The 8,126-nt window shown below is 35.1% G+C and overlaps 1 pseudogene; it reads left to right on the top strand.

Moving 5' to 3' along the window:
• Positions 1–697: 697 nt before the first annotated feature.
• LOC110685275 lies at positions 698–7,785 on the top strand (annotated as a pseudogene).
• Positions 7,786–8,126: the final 341 nt, after the last annotated feature.

The following is an 8,126-nucleotide window of genomic DNA, read 5'->3' as shown; positions in this document are numbered from 1 at the left end:
GGCTTAACCCTTGCATGAGTGTCATTATGGGTTCCTAAGCTACAAAGTATTTGGTATATCCGTCATTATGCTCACTAAATAAGTTAATACTATGTACTTAATCAATAGTGTAAAAAATTCAAAATGGTGCATTCATTGAAACAAAGGAATACAAATCAGTATCTCATCTGTTTAAGTATCATTGTACTTTTTTTTTTTGAAGGCTTAAGTATGGTTGTACTTAAATTATGAAGAATACTTAATTAGTTAAAAGAATTTGTTGGTGCATCGACATAATTTTCCAACTGTGCAATATATGATTTGATCCTGCATTCCAATTAAATAAATTCTTGTGTTGTTGTGCATACAATCTTAGGTAGTATATTAAATTTTTGATGAAAATCAGTACATAATTTGTTTAAAAAAAAATCATGTAATAATCTTATCTATAATTCAATTTAAATTGTATATAGTATCTCTTCAATGACATATTGAATGTCTTAACACATACAAAGTAACATATTACTTCGTGCAACTTAATTTATAACAAATTGTATATGTATACCTAAATCATATGAAGTACGTACTAATGACATAATTGTAATAACTTGTCTAATTCTAATTTTCACATTAACATGAAATTGTATTTCGATTTATGACATACTCCATGTGGTCTATGAACCAATAAAAACAACAAACCAAAATTTATGATATCAACTTAAGTACTAATGACATCATCCTTGGTTAGGAGTAGTAAACTACAAGTTCAAGTATAACCTACGCGCCACAAAAGAGAGTGGGCTTAAAAATATCAAATCTTTAAAAGAAAAAACCTCAAATTTCGCAAAATAACAGGGCACTCCAGTCCAAACTGTCGGAAGTGCCAAGACCAAATTCAGAAAAAGCAAACATACAACCCCACCACACCCAACAAAAATTTTAAATTAAAAAAATAAAAAATAAATTAAAAAAAATGAGGAGAGAGAAAGTTGCCATTTTGTCCGGTATTTGAGGGGTTTTACCTTTCACTCTTTTTTGCTCAAAATGACAGAAAATTGAAAGAAATTTCCATATAAAACAACCAACCCCATTACTTCACCCTACTCACTACTCATTTCATTTTCTGCGTATCTTCTAAAATCTCCTCTTTTTACCCCCCCACTTTGTTGTTGCACAGCAATGTTCAAGGCATTGAAGTCCTTTGAGGTAAAAGTAAAATAAAAAACCATCAAAATTCTTCTGAGTTTGTTGAAATTATTTATGTTTAGGGTAAAAGTTTTGATCTTTATTAGAAATTATTGATGGGTTTGCTTTAATGTTCTTAACTTGATGTGGGAAATTTCTTAATCTGTTTGTTTCTTGTTTTAGTTTATGAGGTTATAATCATGACATTTAGTTTGGGTTTCTAGAATTAAGTCAATTAACACTAACCTCTGTTTGTGGAAAAGTTTGAATCTTTTTTGATGAATAATTATTGATGGGGTCTGTTTATGATTTCATAATTTGTTCTTATTTGAAGTGGGAATGAGCTTAGTTTACTTGTTTATGTTTGTTTGAGGTAAAAACCATGAAATTTGATCTGGGTTTGTAGAAATGACTTAGGTTAGGGGATAAAGTTTGGAGCTTTATCATAAACAACTTATGGGTTTTGCTTAAATTTTCATAATGTGCTGTTAAATGGTGTAGGAAAGAGCTTAATTCACCTATTTCTGTTTCTTTGATGCAAAAAGTTTCAATCTTTATCTTAGAAACATTCATTTTGTTGTTATTTATTTTCCCCTATAGCATGGTCCATTATGAAGTGAAGAGCAGTAAAAATCTAGCTGCTTGTCCTTCTCACACTTGTGTTTTCAGATATATTTCTGAACATCTTTATGTGAACATCTTTATGTTCAAATAATAAATGAAGAGGGTTTGTACTTTGTTTGATTCCATTTCATCCTTTTTTGGTGTTTGTATATTTTCTTATTTGATATCATCTATAGTTTGAAAAAGTTTATGATAAAGGTTCAAGAAGCTAGTATATGGATTTATTTGATCTCAAAGATTTTAGGAATTTTAAGAGGTGTATAACTCAAGTCTTAGTAATTTGTTGGAAGATTTTTTGAATATGCTAGTTGTTAAAAGGAAAAGTAGAAGGGGAAGTCTTCTAGATGCTTCATATAGTCTTAAAACTTAATCCTTTTTCTGGGTTTTTCAAAAATGGAATCAACATTAAGAATATAGATGTTCTTTATCTTTTACTTTCCTAGATTTTGCTGTTTGACTGGTTTTCAGCATTGAATACTTTGGGTGTTTGATTCTGATTCTAATATTCTGACATAATAGTTGGAATTTTCTAGTCCTTTTTCTAAGACTTCTCTTCTGTATATTGTATACTTCTAGAGTGCTAGAGATTGAAGCATTATAGGTGGACTATTCTTTTGATTGCAACATAATTCTTATCTTAGGGTCTTCAAAATGTGATAAATATATTAATCTTAAGGGATGTCTACTGTGAACTTATTATAATCTGATTTACCTTTTTTAAGATATAGTCTTAACTCTTAAGGTTTTTTTCTCTTGTATATTTATCTTAGGTCTTTTGTTTGTATGATGGTAACTATTGAAGCATTTAAGTTACTGTATTTTAATTGGATATGTTTCCTTATCTGTAGGGTTTTCAAGATTGAAGTAAGTAATAAAATTCTAAAGGGATGATGGCTGTGAGCTCAGCTTGCCGGGATGCAAACAAAATGGCGGCAGATGCTGGAAAATATGTCCGGTATACTCCTGAGCAGGTGGAAGCCCTTGAGAGGCTCTACCATGAGTGCCCCAAACCTAGCTCCCTTCGCCGCCAACAGCTTATTAGGGAGTGCCCTATTCTCTCCAACATCGAGCCCAAACAGATTAAAGTTTGGTTTCAAAATCGAAGGTATATTGATTGTTCATTGGCTTTAATAGTTTGCCTTTATGATTTTGAAATTTCTTTCTACTATTTAACATCTTTAACTAATACGAAGTATATGTTGCTCTTGTCAAAAAAAAAAAAAAAAAACAAAAAACTAATATATGTTGCTGCTTGGAATTTCAGATGTAGGGAGAAGCAGAGGAAAGAGTCATCAAGATTACAGGCGGTGAATAGAAAGTTGACAGCAATGAACAAGCTGTTAATGGAGGAAAATGATAGGTTGCAAAAGCAAGTGGGACAGTTGGTTTACGAGAATAGTTATTTTCGCCAACATACTCAGAATGTAAGAACTTTTATCTTAAAGACTCCATTTGTTCATCTAGCCATTATCATTTCTTGAAATTGTATGGCTTGTACTTGTAGTGATCATTTTTTTGCACAACTCTTGGTGAGGTTTTATACTAAGTTGCATGGAAATGGATAACAGAAACGTCAAACCGAGGAAATGTAGTAGCTTAATTTTGATATATAAGTATTCATGGTAACACACATCCTAGGGCACTGTATCATTAGATTTGCTTTGTAGAATCTATATTAATTTCTTTGATTATCGCATAAGCTATAAATAGAGAGGGTATTAAAAGTTAGATTGGTTTGTTTATAGAGAATTAGTGATTATAAAAAGAAGAGTTCGTTATTTGTAATCTGAAGATCTTCAAGGGGAACTTACTGGCCATTTAAAGAAAATGTCTCCCCTGTATTTCCCTGTATCATAAACGGGAAACACGACTTTCATGAGAATTTTCGTTCATCAAATCTGTTTGCTTGCTGTCTTTCTTGATAGGAATATTATGATATTACTAGCACAGATTATGCCTTGTGATTAGTGGCAGTCTTTTGTTTTTTATAAATCTGCCTATCTGGTATTAAGCTTTGCCACGATTCTTGTACAGGCGGCAACACTAGCCACCACAGATACCAGTTGCGAGTCAGTGGTGACAAGTGGCCAACAACAAGCAACCTCACAGCGTCCTCCAAAGGATGCTAGCCCTGCAGGGTAATTGGAAAATGCTAATTTTTCCATCTTTTGGTGAAGTATGAGTTCATTACTTTTGTATTTACTATTATCTCTTATTTTTGGTTTCAGACTTGTGTCTATTGCAGAGGAGACTTTAACAGAGTTTCTTTCAAAGGCTACTGGAACCGCCGTTGAGTGGATCCAAATGCCTGGAATGAAGGTAAACAGTTCTATAATTCCTTACGCGATTTAATTGTTCAGTGTAGAGGATATCAACAAATTAGAAGTAATGTTTGTCTAGTTTTTGTCATTTTTCTCTTTGATTTTGCTAGACATAAACTAGTAGACATATAAGTGATCTGAAATCAGATCCAATAAATCAGTGTTGCTAAGGAATTGAATGTTGTTCCTTTTTTGTTTTTTTAAACAGCCTGGTCCGGATTCCATTGGAATCATTGCTATTTCTCATGGATGCACTGGAGTTGCGGCTCGTGCATGTGGTCTTGTGAGTTTAGAACCAACAAGAGTTGCTGAAATCCTCAAAGATCGGCTTTCATGGTACCGTGATTGCCGAGCTGTTGATGTGATGAATGTGATGTCTACTGGAAATGGGGGGACAATTGAACTGCTATATATGCAGGTAAAACCCAACAATCCTATTATTTCAGGCATTTCATTGTGGGCTCAATGTGTAATGATGACGAAAAAACTAATATTTCATTTTATCCCTGAAGCTCTATGCACTTACTACGTTAGCTCCAGCACGTGATTTCTGGTTGATGCGCTACACATCTCTCCTAGAAGATGGCAGTGTTGTGGTAAGCCTTTCTCAAACATAATGGAAAACCATCAATATTCATGTTTGTTCCATGGATTTTCTTCTATCTTTTGTATTATCTCTAATGATGTGGTTCTGTGTTTTAGATCTGCGAGAGATCACTAAACAACACTCAGAATGGTCCTAGTATGCCTTCAGTACAGCACTTCGTGAGAGCGGAAATTATGCCTAGTGGTTATCTAATTAGGCCCTGTGAAGGGGGTGGGTCTATCATTCACGTTGTTGATCATATGGACCTAGAGGTATGCAAATTCTATCTAGTGTTTGCGGATTCTAAGTCATACTCATAAGATATAGCTTTTATCTTACTTCTTGATTTATGTTGAAATAGCCATGGAGGGTACCTGAAGTACTACGCCCACTGTATGAATCATCTACTTTGCTTGCTCAAAGAACAACCATGGCAGTAAGTTTCATATCTCAGCTCATTTGCAGCCAGCTTAAATCGTCTAGTTAGAATCCCATGAATTTCTGTGATGTTGTCATCTAATCCTTTTGTGTAATAACCTTTCAGGCTTTAAGGCAGTTGAGGCAGATCTCTCAAGAGATTTCTCAACCAAACGTCACTGGCTTTGGAAGACGTCCAGCAGCCTTACGTGCTCTCAGCCAGAGGCTGAACAAGTAAGTTCCTTACCATTTTTGACTATCTTAAAGACCATATTACTATATGCTCAATTGATTTCTTGTTTGCTTATAAGTTTATTTCTACTGTGTTTCACAGGGGTTTTAATGAAGCTGTCAACGGGTTTATGGATGAAGGATGGTCTATGATGGAACAGTGACGGAATAGATGATGTAACTCTTCTAGTCAATTCATCTCCTAGCAAAATGATGGGCGAAAATCAATTCTACAGTAACGGATTTCCATCCGTGGGCACTGCAGTGCTATGCGCTAGAGCCTCCATGCTCTTACAGGTGGGTGATCAAATATTGTTGATTAAAATAGCAATATACGAAGAAAAGTAATGAAAGTATGACAACCTATTCACTTGATTATATTGACCTAGAACTCTACTTGTCTAATAGGATGGTCATATTTTCAGTGTTTAGCTTTAGCCATCTGATTTGAAATGCATATTTTTGTGTTTCTTGGTTCTGTTTTAGGCGTAAATTTTTCCCCCATTACTCTGAACTCATTTTTTGCTTCATTACTATTTTGCAGAATGTGCCTCCTGCAGTACTCCTTCGATTCTTGCGAGAACATCGATCTGAATGGGCAGATAGTGGCATTGATGCTTATGCAGCAGCTGCTGTCAAAGCTGCTCCTTGTACCATACCAGTTGCTCGTACTGGATGTGTTGGGGGTCAAGTCATTCTTCCTCTTGCACACACAATTGAAAATGAAGAGGCCAAGAAATCATCTTATATCATATAGTCTTGATTTATGTCATTGATATTTTTACAGCTGATGCTGACAGTATAATTTGTTTGTTTGTAGTTCATGGAGGTTGTTCGGCTTGAAAATCTAGGTCATTATCGTGAAGACATGTTTATGCCAGGAGACATATTTATGCTCCAAGTAAGCATAATTTTTGATCCTGTACTTGATTACATTGATGAATATGGATTATGCTTAAGAACCATCTTAATTTCTGAATTTGTTTTGATTTCACAGTTATGTAGTGGAGTAGATGAAAATGCTGTTGGGGCATGCGCAGAACTTGTGTTTCGCTCCATAGATGCATCTTTCTCTGATGATGCTCCGCTCCTTCCATCTGGTTTCCGAATCATTCCAATTGACTCTTCCAAGGTGATTATTTTCTCGAACTTTAGGCTACTCATTTTCAATGATTTTTGTGTTTGTTTTGTTTTTGCTACCTTGTTATATCCTCGAGACCTTGGACTTAAAATTGGTGGTTATATGACAGGATGTTTCAAGTCCAAAGTGCACTCTTGACCTTACATCTGCCCTTGAGGTTGGCGCAGCTGGAAATAAATCACTTGCTGATAATAGCGGGTCTGGTAGTGGGAAATCTGTGATGACTATAAGCGTTTCATTTGCTTTCGAGATTCATCTTCAGGAGAGTGTTGCTTCTATGGCACGACAGTAATGTTAGGAGTATAATATTCCTCTGTTCAGAGGGTAGCATCTGCGCTCTCCCCTTCTCGTTTTTGGCTCTCTTGATGTTTCACCTTTATCTCCTGGAACTCCTGAAGCACAGACACTAGCTCGTTGGATTTGTCAAAGCTACAGGTTTTTATCATCTTTATCAAACTATCCGAATTTGAGTAACATATGCTAGTGATATGCAAATCTTCAACATGTTTACTAATTATAGTTCATCTACTTTGACAGATTCTATCTAGGTGTTTGAGTTGCTTAAACCCGGTAACGAGGGAGGAGAATCCATTCTCAAATCTCTTTGGAGCCATTCTGATGCATTTTGTGCTGCTCTTTGAAGGTATCATTTTGCATATCAAGAAACATTCACGTTCATTGGTTCAGTTTTCTTATTACTACTAAGTAACTATCCTGGTAAGCGTAAGTGTTCAAGAGTTAACATATCAAAATGATGCAGCTGTTTGCTGTCAATTTGAGTGACATTGTGCTGTTATTAGCATTTGGGGCATTCAGCCCTTCAAACAATATACGACAGTTGTTAACCTATTATCTCATTTTAAACTTACACAGGCGTTGCCAGTTTTCACATTTGCAAATCAAGCAGGACTTGACATGCTAGAGACTACCTTGGTTGCACTGCAAGATATTACATTGGAAAAGATTTTCGATGAGCAGGGCCGGAAAACCCTCTTCACTGAGCTGCCTCAGATAATGCAGCAGGTCAGTGTATAGAAAACATATCACATGTTAACCTCCTCTCCCCTGTCCTACCTTATCTTTGTTTATGTTTTTAACTTTCAACTTGATCCTCAAATATGTATTTACATTTGTTTTCTTGTGCAATTTTATAGGGTTTCATTTGCCTACAAGGAGGTATCTGTATGTCAAGCATGGGAAGACCGATTTCATATGAACGAGCAGTTGCTTGGAAGGTGTTCAAATGATGCGAGGATGCACAGTGCATGTGCTTTATGTTTATCAACTGGTCTTTTGTATGAAGGTCATGGTCATGTAGTTTCAGGGATAAATCAACAGTTTTTAGAAAAGTTAGAATTTTTCTTCTCTTTTTATTTACTTAGGAATGTCTTAGGGAAGCAATGAAGAGGGTTCTATGCCTTTGGAATGGCTGATTTTGAGCTGTGGCCCTAAATCAATGTAGATCTTTTCTATTTTTGAGATACTTCCACACTTTGACCACCTAATTTATGATGTATCATGTTTATGTTAAATATATCTTATGTCTACTAATTTTTCATTCAGTGTCTTGTTCTCTTTTCTCTCTATTCTGGTTTATTTTCTTCGTTTTTCCCCCAATATTTTCGTACTTTTCCCTGCATAG

The sequence above is a fragment of the Chenopodium quinoa genome, unplaced genomic scaffold (assembly GCF_001683475.1).
Source record: "Chenopodium quinoa cultivar QQ74 unplaced genomic scaffold, ASM168347v1, whole genome shotgun sequence".
NCBI classification, from domain to species: domain Eukaryota; kingdom Viridiplantae; phylum Streptophyta; class Magnoliopsida; order Caryophyllales; family Amaranthaceae; genus Chenopodium; species Chenopodium quinoa.
The sequence above is the reverse complement of the archived record's forward strand: the minus strand, read 5'-3'. Positions and strand labels throughout refer to the sequence as shown.